Genomic DNA, 14,284 nt, shown 5'->3' with positions numbered 1-14,284 from the left:
GTAGTAACTGGGCTCAGACTGTCAGAGGTGAACGAAATGCAATTTCTATAGGTAAAATGAAAATTGGATGGTTCCTTCCATCTCCCATATGTGTCTAGGATCCAATTTTAATATATTTTCAGTCTCCTAGAATGATTGTTTGCTTCCTGCGACTGCTCACAGTTCTCTACTGCTGCATGGCTGCAATTATCAATTACTCATTGACGCTGATGTCTCCTTTATCATTGTAATGTCTCTACATGTTGTTTACACATTCTATTACATTCACTTGGTATAAGCCAATGCTAATACAGGCATGCTGTCTGTGTGATATGAAACTGTTTTTAAACAGCTTGTTTTGCAAATTACCCTCAATAAAGAGTTTGTTGCCCCCTAAATTTTACCAAATCCACAGAGATTCTACTAAGTTGTAAAAAAGCTGTGAAAAGCACTTGGTATGGTCTCAGAATGAAGAGATACATAAAAGGAGAATAGTGAAGTTCATGACTGCGCACATTTTATCAACTATGAGCACTTTTACATCCCAGAGGTAGAGCAAAACATTAAAAGTTTAAAACTAATTATTTTTTACCATGGCTTAAAGGTGATGGAGAGGATTTTTTCGTCGGCTGAGAGTCCAAAGACTGTTACTGAGTTTTTGAAATGAGCGCATGCGTAAGAACAGCCCCCTTCCTTCACAGCTTTCAAAGGAACCCCTCCCAAAACTCGTGCACGAGTATTGGAACACGAGTGTTTACCACCGGCATTCGCTGTGTCGTGTTAGTGGATTCATTATGTCGGACTCACCGCAGGTAACTCATAATCTGCAGTTGTTACTCCTGTCTCCTGACAAAAACATTGCATGCGGCGCCTGTGGAGTGTGGAAAGTTACTGGATCGTGCAGCTGCGCTCGTCTCTCACAAGGAACGTCACGGCAGTGATTGACAAGCCAGAGGGCCAATCGTTTACGCGATGATCGCGTAAATGATTGGCTGATGTTTTTAAGGCCCTACCTCGTGTACAGATGATGTATATTAATATTATTCCTTTCAGTGCACCTAATAAATAGTCTTTTATCAGTTAGTAAAGACAGTTTCAAGTAATATTGCAAAAATGTATAAAACAAAACATCCTATTTAGCACCTTTAATTTATTGTGACTACTTTTGAAATAGCTTCTTCTAGAGACTTTTTTAATCTTGGTGTAAGACTTTTCATCTGAAACTATGAAAATCCATTTTTATTAAAATAAATAAATAAAAAATTCCAGGGCAAAATATGTACTGTTTTTTGGCAAACTCAACGGTCCTCTTAGAAATCTAATCCTGTCCGAATGCCTGTGACTGCCGATACTGTATTATACAAACGCTTTTTCTTCAAATGTTTTTTGACATACCTAAGCTACCATTTGTGCACCGATCATTTCAATATGGATGGTATCCGACGAAAAAATGTAATTATAAATTTAATAAAGAGATCCAAATCACAGAAACTTTGAAAACTGCACATTTTAAGTGTCAGGTTGTCTAGATTTCGCTGCTTACTTATGTGGGTTTATAAACAGCCACTTCTAAACTCATGTGAAGTTTATTTTAAAAGGGTTTTAACAGTAAATTAATGTTATAACAATAAGTAATTCATTACAAAACATGTCACACGTGATCCACGCAAGCACAGTAGATGACTTTCTGTGATGCCCATGTCTAGAAAACACACCCCACATAAAATCACAGATAACAGGTGATAAGAATTGTAACTCAAATATTGTTTAGAAAACTAGTCCTGCCCTATGGCTTGTTTAAGTTTTTCATCTATTTTTTTTTTTTTTTTTTACTTATTATTTTATTTTATTTCACCATATTACAATTAATTAAATTATTTTTAATAGTTTTTGGTTAACAATAACAAGTTAACAACACAAGAGTCAGCCACTGTAATCCAAAAATATTTCATTAATATTACTTTTTCGTCTTCTCATCACTGGGCATGAATGACTGCAACCGGATTATACTAAACCAATGCCCCTTGTCCTGCTTGGATAGTCATCAAGTCTCCGGAAGGCTAAAGATCCAATTAGCCTGAGCAGCACTACAGACACTGCTCCTATACCAACAACCCAGAGCCGTACATACAGTCAATTACACACCTGCCGGATAAGGATGGGCAATCATGCTGAAGTAGCTAGATTGTTTCTGACTTTTGGTGGTATGAAAATGAGGATCTCTCAAAGACACTCACTTTCGACCAGTGGACTCAACAGCCACTGTTTCAAGGACATCAATGACCCCCAGGGACATTCAGCCAGGAATTTGAATAATCCCGACCGTCGAGTGCTGAATTTGGCCATTATAAAGCCATTAAAATGATAAAGGAAAGGAAAGTGACTTTTTTGCTTAGTGGCACACACATTTTCAAATGTTTTTGCTAGATGAAACCGACCAGCAAAAACAAACAAACAAAAAAATCTCCGCTTTCCTGCAACATCCATCAGGACCAATGACCTTAAAATGAGAGCTGTTATTTGCTGCATCAAGTACCTCCTGTATAGCATATTCACGGCAGCGGTGAAGAGCAGTTAAGGCTAATAAACCAATACTAAAGCTCTAAAAAGCTTTTAAATCGTATTAATTTGTCGTGTCTGTAATGCAACCACTCACAAATGACTGTTTCCAGAGGCAGCCACTGGGTATTTTAAATCACATAGCGTATTCAATGCGGTACTTCACTCTGTTCATTTTCACTGGGTTATTTTCCACAGGAGGCAACCAAGGGGTTTCAGGGTACTGCGGCAAACAAATAGAGGTCAAAGAAGACCCCACAGTAACTGTAGTAAAAATTCATCTGTTATGACTCGTGTCAAGCCTTGTGTTATCAGTGCTCTTAGTAGTCCCTGAGCTTCATTTTTTTACTAAAACTGCTTAAAAGGCATGCATAATAATTTGAAAAAAGAGAATATTTCCACAACTCTCATGTTTCACAATAAAAGCAGTGATGCTGCAAACTATTTTGCAGTAGCGTGACAATTCATTTGTTTTCAAATTAGTGCAGCTATTCTATTCAAAGGGTATTTGTTACAAGACATATTGTTGTGCCACAAAACAAATTTTGTCACACAGTATGTAGCTTTAATCAATAATCAAGCACACTCAAATAAAGATCATCAGATCAGATGAGATGTTGAAGTCTGATTTGTTTTGAACCTTTTCATTCATACAGTTCAGTGATGAACCGGTTATAAACTATTCACTGATTCAAGTTCATAGACATCATAGCGGACTCTCTCTCTCTCTCTTTTTTTTTTTTTACATGAAAATTATTATAATGTTTATAATGTCTTTATATCTTCAATCCTTATAGCTGCATATTTTTTAATCACTGTTGACTATAATTATTTTTTTTTATGTTTTTATTTTATTTTTTGTTCAATGCTGTTTATTATTATCATCATATTGGTTATCGGCCAAAATTAGATTTTCTTTTTTAATTTATAAATATAGTTGTCATTTTCACATTGGGGCTAATATTAAGATTGTAAATTCTACTTTTTCTATATAAATTAAAAACAAAACATTAAAGTCAATCATTTTTATTTAGTGGTTCTCAACGAGGGGACCTCAGTAAACGTCCAAGGGGGCTGCAGGATGACTTCAATTTAAAGTATTTAAATTAATAAATGATTACTATATTAAAATAATCTAATTCTAATATAGATTAAAAAGAAAAACAAAAAATCAAGATGTTAACTGAAATCATATTCGTATTTTACCTAAATAACTACTGTTTCTATTTAAAAACATACAGTTGTGGAATACATAAAATAAATTTTAGAATCACATATTGAATTGTGGTTAATTAAAAAAGCTCAAAAACTAGCAGCTTTGTCAAACACACGAGAAATACCGGAATATCTCCATATATGGCATACAGTATATGGAGGCTGGCCTTCAAATATTGTATTTAGGTGCGTTCACACGGCCTCGTAATTCCTGTAGTTATGAGATTCTAGCTTGTAAAAAAGCGTTCACGTCCTCGTAGAGCTCGTAATTACAGCTTGTAAGCTGGGAGTTTTCTGAAAGCTCCCAGATGTACCAATTGGCCGCGCTGTACCACCTGACCACTGTAGATTAATTTAGGCGTTGATAGTGCAGCCGTGGAAATGCATAATTCCCAGTTCAAGGACCAAAAGGACGTGAACAGCTCCGAATATAACGTCACATGATGTCATTTCAAGATTCCGATAAATACGAGGTGACGTGAACGCAGCATTTGACAACAGGGTGCCTTTAACTCAAAAAGGCTGAGATTCACGGTTTTAAATGGTACAACTGAATTTAGGCATCACAATATTATAATGTACAGTACAAAATGGATATTAATCTTCTGATTTACTAAAGATTACATATTATATTTACTAAAGATTACATTTCACTGTAAAGCTGCTTTGACAATCTGCATTGTAAAAAGCGCTATATAAATAAAGGTGACTTGACTTGACTATTAAATTATTAGTGCCACTATACATTAACTTTAAGGGGAAAGGGGGGTCTAATGCCATTTTATGCATTCTGACTTATTTACACTGTTAAACAGTTGGATTCCCATGGTTTCAAAAAATGAGTTGGACGTATGACGGAATATTTCTGTGCCAAATACACTCCTTCAGAGTTCATACAAGTTTTGGAAAGTTTTTTTCAAGTATGGCCCTGTATTACATAATAAAGGGTGGAATTTCTTGTATAGGCATTTTCTTGTGCGCGCACACACATTAACCAGAGCAAGAGCACGCCAAATTTAATACTTTGTTTGGGTTAGGGAAGTCGTAGGCAGCACTGCACAGCACTTTCTCGAGAAAGATTAATCACTTTAGACCACGAAATCAACAATGTCACCAAAGAAGTGTGTTTTTTGGTTGTGAGGGAAAAATAACCTTTCTTCCCAAAGAACCCAGCGTTAAGGGAACAATGGAGCTGAGAGATTTGTGCTCAAGCATAGGAGCTTGGCTGTTTTCGGAAAGACTTGGTACAGCGTATGTGTCTTTTATAAATCTGATAAAACTAAAGAGTCTTCAGAGATATGAAGGATGCTATATTTCTCAATAGGTACTCAAGATTAACATGAGACTGGGCGAAACTGTGTGTTATGTACCCTTTAAGTCAGCTACAGATGACAGCAAAACTATTTCAAATGTATTTCAAATGGGAGGATGAGTGTGCACAATTAAATATCCAATATGGGCCAATATGATCCACCACAATGGTACCACAAATGGAAACCTCCAGCCCTGAGCCTTAACCACTACACAACCACCCCAAACATGGTAAGACAGTAGGCAATGCTTTAACCGTGTGTGTGTTGAAGAAGGTCACTAGAACCTCTTCCATCCTTGTCAAGTGGAGTGCTAACCTTCTCTCCTTTCAACGCCAGGGCATTGATGGAGCATCTGATTCGAAATGAAAATGATAATGGTGATGGTCAACATCTCTGACACCTCATGCCAATTAGAAGGCGAGAGTTTGTTATGTGTTGGGGGAGGTGACACAATCCTGTCGCTCAATCCAGTAACCCCAGGCTTTGAGACTGTCACCCGTCTCCCTACACATCTCACTTCTGATGATCTGTCCAAACTGATCCCAGTCCAGTCCCCTGTGTCTGAGCTGTCTTGTTATCCGTCACAAGCTGCCTTGCCATCAGTGAACTCGCGTAAAGTGCAACACAACACGAACAGGTTTTTGCACTTGTGCTTTTAGCACTTTGTCTGGTCTTTGAAAAGGCTGACCTTGCTGAAACTATTATTTTAACTTTCCTTGATAAAAAAACAATAAATCTTTAGATTAAGATGATGTTTGAGTATCAACTTAATATATAGCTATTCAATTTGAAAGTCTATTCTCAGGTTATTAAAGGGGACATATCATCAAAATCGGACTTTTTTCGTGTTTAAGTGTTATCAGGTCCCCCGGTGCATTTACCAACCCAGAAAATGTTAAAAAAGTACAACCCAGTAACTTTGTTTTGGCAAACCTTTCTCTGCAAGCATGTGAAAAAACAAGCCACTCAGATTTCACTCTTGGGACATAGGAAGGGGATCTTGTTATAATATTACCATCATTTAATCTGCAAGTTTCCACCCACGGCACTGTCATTTTGTTTTCACAAGAGAAAACGGTGTACCAGTTCTAATGGCATGGCAAAAGTTTGAGCAAAGCATGCTAACTGTTTTGTCGTTGGCTGGACAGACAAGCACAGAACACCATTTAGAGTCTCGTTAGCTTGGATAGCCTGCAAGTTGATCATGGCAAGCTTGATTGCTAAAAAAGGAGCGTTTCTGTCCGAGTAATATTTTGGAAAAAATATTAGACCATTCACAGCACTTAATAGCAATCATAAACATTAGCCTAGTGTGTATGGCTCTGTTTGGCAAACAGGTACACTATGTATAGTGGGCATCCAAACAGGTTTTGCTCAAAAGATTAACATGACCGCGCATGCTAGTCAATAAGTTGAACTCCACAGCAACTACATAAATGTATCCACTAACCGTTCAGAAACGTCCAGTTGCATTATAAAAGTTGTAACTTCTTCCTGAGTCTCTCCATCAGTGTCCGACTCGGTTTGAACAATGTAAGGCTGAATACTATCACTGAAAGATTCTCCAGCTTTGTTGTATATGAGCAACTAAAATGTGAGCTGTTAAAGTTACGCTCTCTTTTGGAAAGCGGGCAGGGAGCAGCAGCTCATTTGCATTTAAATGGACACACAAAAACGGCGTGTTTTTGCTCACATATTGACAAGCTATAATAAATGATCTGTGGAGTATTTGTAGCTGAAACTTCACAAACACATTTTGACACCAGACACTTATATTGCATCTTGTGAAAAGGGGCATAATAGGTCCCCTTTAAAGGGTTAGTTCACCCAAAAATGAAAACAATGTCATTTATTACTCACCCTCATACTGTTCCACATCTGTAAGACCTTTGTTAATCTTCGGAACGCAAATTGAGATATTTTTGTTGAAATCCGATGGCTCCATGAGGCCTGCATTGGGAGCAATGACATTTCCTCTCTTAAGATCCATAAAGGAACTAAAAACATGTTTAAATCAGTTCATGTTAGTACAGTGGTTCAATATTAATACTATAAAGCGACGAGAATATTTTTGGTGCGCCAAAAAAAACAAAATAACGACTTATTTAGTGATGGCCGATTTCAAAACACTGCTTCAGGAAGCTTCGGAGCATAAATGAATCAGCGTGTCGAATCATGATTCGTATCGCGTGTCAAACCAACACGGTCAGCCAAACTGCTGAAATCACGTGACTTTGGCGCTCCGACCCGCTGATTCAATTATGCTCTGAATCTTCATGAAGCAGTGTTTTGAAATCGGCCATCACTATATAAGTCGTTATTTTGTTTTTTGGCACACCAAAAATATTCTCGTCGCTTTATAATATTAATATTAATACCTTTATAGATCTTGAGAGAGGAAGTGTCATTGCTCCCTATGCAGGCTCACGGAGCCATCGGATTTCAACAAAAATATCTCAATTTGCATTCCGAAGATTAACGAAGGTCTTACGGGTGTGGAACAGTATGAGGGTGAGTAATAAATGACAGAATTTTCATTTTTTAGTGAACTAACCCTTTAAGCCTTACACCATATTTAAATTTACCACATCATAATAAATTGTGACATATATACCGTTCAAAAGTTTGGGGTCAGTAAGAAATTACTTTCCTTGAGCAAAAACATTCAATTGACCAAAAGTGAATGTAAAGACTTTTTAATATTGAAGAAATGTTCCTTGAGCAGCAAATCAGCATATTAGAATGATTTCTAAAGAATCATGTGACACTGATGGCAAATCTGAATTTTTAGCAGCAATTACTCCAGTTTTCACAGGAATTCATGACATTCACATTGTAATAATATTTCACGATATTACTGTTTACGGTATTTTTGATCAAATAAATACAGCACAGGTGATCATAAGAGAATTTTATATTATACCCTGATGGTGTCCTATGATATTCCTATTCTTGTTCACTGTATGAAAAGCCAGCACAGCAGAGATTCTGCTAAAGTTCTCCTTTCATGAGCTATGAAAGAAAGTCAATACAGGTTTGGATTGACACAATTTTATTTTGAGGTGAAAGATTCCTTTAACACTGAAATTTATGAGAAACTAAACATTAATATTAAAACAGCTTAAACAAAGTGCTTATTCTATGAACGTCTGATATGGTGGAAAGTCTTAACTGTACTCATTTGTTATATTGATCATATCTGACGCTGAACAAGGCAGGGCCATTAACTTTCCTCAGTTCTGAGAGCTTTTCCTGCATTGATTGTTCTGCGTGGGTCTCTGTGGGACTGACGCCACATGAAACACAACTCTGAAGGAGAGTCTGCTTGTCCAGATGCACACTAGAACAAAGATTAAACGAGATTGGGCTCCTCAGGGTCACCTACTGGCACTTCTTTTGGACCAGCACTCTTACACATGGATGAAGCTTGAATAAATATGAACTGCATTGACTGATCATAACCATGAATATACTTGGGTGATGAAATCCGTTTTTTTCCCTTGACAAAGAACTTTCATACAAAACCACAAAGACTTGTCCTATGCAGCATCTTAGATATGGATTTCCATTCAAACGTTTCTTAATGTTGAAAAGGCTATGTGCATTTCTCCAAGGTCCCCAAACCAGACTGCTCCAAATCAATGCAAATGACTCATTTCTGCCACTTTCTCATTTCTGCCAAACAGCAGAAAATCTCAAGGTATCACCTGCGCCCACTCACCCAGTTACGTTAATGTGATTATTCTTGTATTTATCATATGCATGCATCTTAAAGGAACACTTCACCCAAAATGAAAATTCTGTCATTATTTACTCACCCTCACGTTGTTCCAAACCCATATGACTTTCTTTCTTCTGTGGAACACAAAGGAAGAACCCTTTAAGAATGTGTCATACATAGGCCTATAATCTATGTTTGTGGTTTGCAGCTACATATTGAGTTTGAGATATAATATTTTTAATCTCAGCCTAAGGCCTATTCACGTACCACTCACAGTCAGTCCAAATATTATGCATTACATGGCAAGAGATGGCTGAAATCACCAGTTACATTCTGACCTCCTGTTGTTATGCAACCTCTGGGATGTATTATTCATGGGATTTACCAAAGTTTGTGGCAAATAGTTGAAAGTCTTTCTACTTCTAATAAACCCAATACTAAAAGGATTAGCTCACTTTTAAATGAAAATTACCCCAAGCCTTACTCACCCTCAAGCCATCCTAGGTGTATATGACTTTCTTATTTCTGATGAACACAATCGGAGTTATATTAATAAATATTCTGATGCATCCAAGATTTATAATGGTATTGAACAGGAAACGATTATGAAGCTCAAGAAAATGCATCCATTCATTATAAACGCACTCCACATGGCTCTGGGGGGTTAATAAAGGCCTTCTGAAGCGAAGCAATGAAAATGTTTTATATTTAACAAGTTCCCTTACAAAAAAGAAGTATTCTTCAAGTTAATTTTATCAAATATACTTAAATAATGTTCAAGTATATTTTTAAGTATACTTTATTAAAGGGATAGTTCACCCAAAAATGAAATGAATGTTTATCTGCTTACCCACAGCGCATCCAAGATGTAGGTGTCTTTGTTTCTTCAGTCGAACGCAAATTATGATTTTTAACTCCAACCGTTGCCGTCTGTCAGTCAAATAATGCTAGTGGATGGGAACTTCTACTATAAGAGTAAATAAAACTTGCATAGACAAGTCCAAATTAAACCCTGCAGCTTGTGACGACACATTGATGTCCTAAGACACGAAACGATCGGTTTGTTTGAGAAACCGAACAGTATTTATATAATTTTTTACCTCTAATACACCACTATGTCCAACTGCGTTCAGCATTCGCTTAGTGAGGTCTGATCGCGCTCTGACAACGGCAGTGATGTCTCGCACGTAGGCTTCAATGAGTGCTAGACATCACTTCCGCTGTTAGAGCGCGATCAGACCATTAAGTATACTAGTATCAGTGCACTATAAACTTGTAAGTGTCCAAATTTAATACTGCTTAGGACTAAATGGCCCATCTTAAGTATACATTTATGTGTTCTATAAGTGTAACAGTAGTAAACTTTAAGTACACAACTAGTTCACAGCTACATTTATCATTTGTACTGTATCTGCTACTGTATCTCCTGCATTTTGATTAGGAGATTCTGTAATCTTTCAGAAGATGCGTAACAGCGCCCTCTACCATATAGCCTGAAAATTCAGTCAATGGCGAGGAAAGAGTGAAGTAAATTTGAATTAAATTCCTATGTATACTACCAGTGGACTAGCCTACACTAAACTTCAGATACTCAGAATTAGGAATATATCTGTTTCTTTATAAATCAATATTTTCAAATGATGTACTTTATACTATACATTTATTAATTCATTTTTAGCATATCTCGATCAAAAGACTGAGTCCAAGTATGTGCCAAATATACTTAGACTTTTCTGTCATTATAAGTCAAGTATTCTTAAATGCAATTTGAAGTATATTTCTTTCAAAACATAATTCCAGAATCCCAAACTCAGAGAATCTGATCAAGAGAATCCAGTCCGTCTACAGAAAAAAACCCTGCTAGGTACTTTTATGGCACCCATATTTCCTGACTGAAGGAGAGGTGACAAACCAAATGGTTGAAAAGAAGATAAAGAGTCTTTGATCTCCAGATCAAAAGAGACAGAGACAATGCAGGCCTGATTCTCTTAGTGACCTAACTTTACAGAAAAACCCACAAAGACTGTTCTGCAACTAAAACTGCATTAAATTGTTCCAAACAATTTGAAATGTACTTATCAAACATCTTTTAACTGCATACATTTTAAATCATGTCCACACATGCTACATGTGACCAGTTATGTTCATGTATCATGGTTTGAATGAATTCTGTGTAAAATGTATCATATTCCATTTCATAGAAATTGTCTAAACAGTACTCTCTGCCAAAGCCGGCAATTCAAGAGACTGGAGATAATGCTTATTTTATGATTGGGGGTGGAGAAAAGCCACCTTTTGTAACAAGACGATATCTGATTGAACTCCTCACAGAGGTGGGACAAATACCTAAGTTTAAGTAGTCACAGCGCAGTAAAAAAACTAGTAAGAAAAAAGTAACAATGGAGTAACAAGAAGAAGAAACGAAGACAAGACCAAGCTGACAAAGAACAGACCAGCAGCTCATTCAAGCCATCCAACTTTCACTCACTTTTCGTTTCTTTCACTTAACTTTCTTTCCTTTTAGAGTCTCGTGTTCTAAGTTTGCCGCAAAGTTTAACCAACGACTTTTGCCGCCTCAACTTTAACTCCAGCCACGACAAGAGACTTCCTTTCATTTTGCTAGCACACTCAAACGTCATTGGCTTTTATCCACCATCCGGACCTGAAAAGATTCTGCAACAAATCATCGACTCTCCACACTGACGAGGAGTTTCCCATTTAAAGTCGACTCGACAAGCAAGTACCTCCAGATTCTAAAGCTGAACTGGTGCATTTAAATTAATGATTCATGGTTCGTTCAGTTCTCTGTCGTAAACTAAATGACTCTTTAATTGTAACATACATCGACTCGATAAAACCTGGACACATCATCAGTGATGTTACCTGGGGTCACGGAGTGTTTCGGTTCTTTCAAGCATCATACACACTCACCCAGGCGACCCAGCCGGGGTTGATCAGGCCTCAGCTTGTGTCTAGGTAGCCCTACCCCACCCACGGTTCTCCTCTCCTTATCCACAGCCACCTTGAGGCAACTTCGCTTACTGCCTCCTATGATGCCCAGGATGTTATAGGCCTTGCAGAGAGACTGGCCAGCAAACCCTCTGCATCCCACCTCGATGGGCTCACACCGCACTTGCCACCCATTGTTCCGGCACTCCTCCACTAGCTCAGCATATTTTGCCCTCTTCCTCTCATTGGCCTCCTCGATACGGTCCTCCCAGGGTACAGTGAGTTCCAAGAGAACGATCCCGCTTGGAGGTCTCTGAGATGAGTAGCATGTCAGGCCGCAATGTTGAGGTGGCGACAGTTTCTGGGAATTTCAGTTGCTTCCCCAGATCAGCTTTCAACCCCCAGTCTCGTGCTGTTGCTAGCAGGCCAGGTGAGGTGGCCCTGGAAGCTAATGGTGGTTTCTCTCCAGCCCGGACGAAAGCAATGGTGTTCTTCACTGGGCGGAGGTGCTTACAGTGGCCAATTCCACAGCTGATGGTATTCGCTATGGCCTTTAGAACTTGCCCAGGGCCTTCGGACAGCAGCTGAGGATGTGCTCCAGGGTCCCCCTCTTTAGGCAGAGGCTGCAGGCTGGTGACTCCACCAATCCCCAGCTGAACAGGTTAGATGGGCTCAGTAGTACATCGTAGACAGCCTGGATCAGGAACAGTATGCGATGGGGGTCTGCTTTCCACAGCTCTGCCCATGAGACTCTACGGTCCACTGCATGCTCCCATCTTGTCCAGGCTCCCTGCTGACCCGCTCCTCCTCTACTGCTACCCGCACCTCTTGCTGCACCAGTGATCTCCTGTCCTTCCCCTGTGTCTTGTTGTAGCGAGATGTTGTGCCGTTACCCAGGCCAGCTCTTCCATGAGTCACTGCTCCTATCAGTGCCCTGTGCCGTAGCCGTGACTCAGCCACATCCACTACCTCTGCTGCCCTCCACTTCTGCCCTGTCCTAACCTCAAGCCCAGCCTGGGAGACCTTCGGGTCTTGTGACTCTCTGTATTGCAGCACCTCCCTGGCACGGCCTACCTTGAATTCCTCATTCAGACTGCTGATGGGGAGCTTCAGCTTGTTGTTTTGGCCATACAGAGCGATGCTGCTCAGGCTTCAGGGTAGGCCCAGCCACTTCCGTAGAAACCTGCTAATTTTAGTCCTACAGATGGATGCACTTTCTTGAGCTTCATACTCGTTTTTTCCCATTCACTGTCATTATGAAAGTTAGATGAGTCAGGATTTTTTTAAATATAACTCTAACTAAATTTGCTGACATATTCAATGAAATCAGCCTTCTCTGTCCATCTTTTTGACATTTGTGAGATTTTCCGTCTTCACTGCATTGTTTTCTTATTTCAGTTGCATGACTCCCATTATAGTTTTATGATGGCCTCAGAGGAACAGAATGGGCTGTTTCATTTTTTTAAATGTGCTCTGGAATTTGTCGACGATAATCTAATCTTGGTCAGAAAATGTTTCTGTGTGGTTCTGCCTGCCTTTCCTGCATGTTTTAAAAGGATTTCCATTAGCTTCAGGTGAAACGCTCCCAAAATATGTATGACTGAAACCACACTTTTTCAGAGAAAACAGAAACTAGAGCTTGGATGCAAATATTCAGTTGAAAGTCAGGGAATATGTAGCCGGATTGGAGACAAATATGCTTCTACATCAAGGACAGGTCTCACAGGCAAAGCCTAATCCATGGCCTTTTTTGAACTATATTTTTAAACTAGTGCACAAACACAGTTGTTGGAAAAACATGATGGCGAAACAGAGCCACTGAGACTTCCATGTCTTACATTCTGAATCAGTATTACATGGTAGGCTTACTAAAGACAGGCACTTCTGAAAGCCATTTTCACTGATGAAATTGTTAGAAAGGGTTGATGTGATGTTCTTTGACACCTCTTTGTTGAGATGATAAATGACAAGATATGCAAATGAGGACTGGCTTTCAGTAAACATCCTTGTTTCCAAAGGGATTTGTGAGAAAGATAAGGTGTGGGATGACATTATCTGATTTTTCCAGATGATTTGCTATCAAAAAAATGAATCCTTTTCATGCATTTGCTCGTTATTGCACAGTTTTCAAACCCAACAGATTCCTCATTAATGCATTCAGATTTCATTCTCATTAATAATCACAATTCCGATTCTGATATTTGCAATATGTAATGTAAGAACCACATAATTGAATATTCAAGAACCACAACTAACAAAAACCACAATGCAACTTAAATTAAATGTGTGCATGAAAATAGTACTTTTTCAACAGTTACAACTTAGGTTCAATATGCCTTTGTAAAGGTAAAAATCAATTTCAGGGAGAAAATATTATCCCTTTATAACAAAAAAGTTTGTTTCCGACACTGTCCATGACCTTCATATACTTATTTCAGCAAAATCTTCCTCCTTCTCTCCCCAAACGACTCCTGTCACACTTCTGACCGTGCAGCACCTAACCTGCTATTTCTCAATTGCATTTTCCCCATCTCTTTTAAGACACCTT

General features: G+C 38.5%; 1 non-coding gene across 1 annotated transcript; it reads right to left on the bottom strand.

Annotated features, from left to right (window-relative positions):
- Window positions 1–5,288: 5,288 nt before the first annotated feature.
- On the bottom strand, window positions 5,289–5,399 carry LOC137020891 (U6atac minor spliceosomal RNA). Its single transcript, XR_010895262.1, has one exon. It is a non-coding gene; the product is annotated as a U6atac minor spliceosomal RNA (small nuclear RNA).
- Window positions 5,400–14,284: the final 8,885 nt, after the last annotated feature.

This window comes from Chanodichthys erythropterus, chromosome 5, assembly GCF_024489055.1.
Source record: "Chanodichthys erythropterus isolate Z2021 chromosome 5, ASM2448905v1, whole genome shotgun sequence".
In the NCBI taxonomy this organism is placed as follows: domain Eukaryota; kingdom Metazoa; phylum Chordata; class Actinopteri; order Cypriniformes; family Xenocyprididae; genus Chanodichthys; species Chanodichthys erythropterus.
Note: the sequence above shows the minus strand (reverse complement) of the source record. Positions and strands in the feature narration are given on the sequence as shown.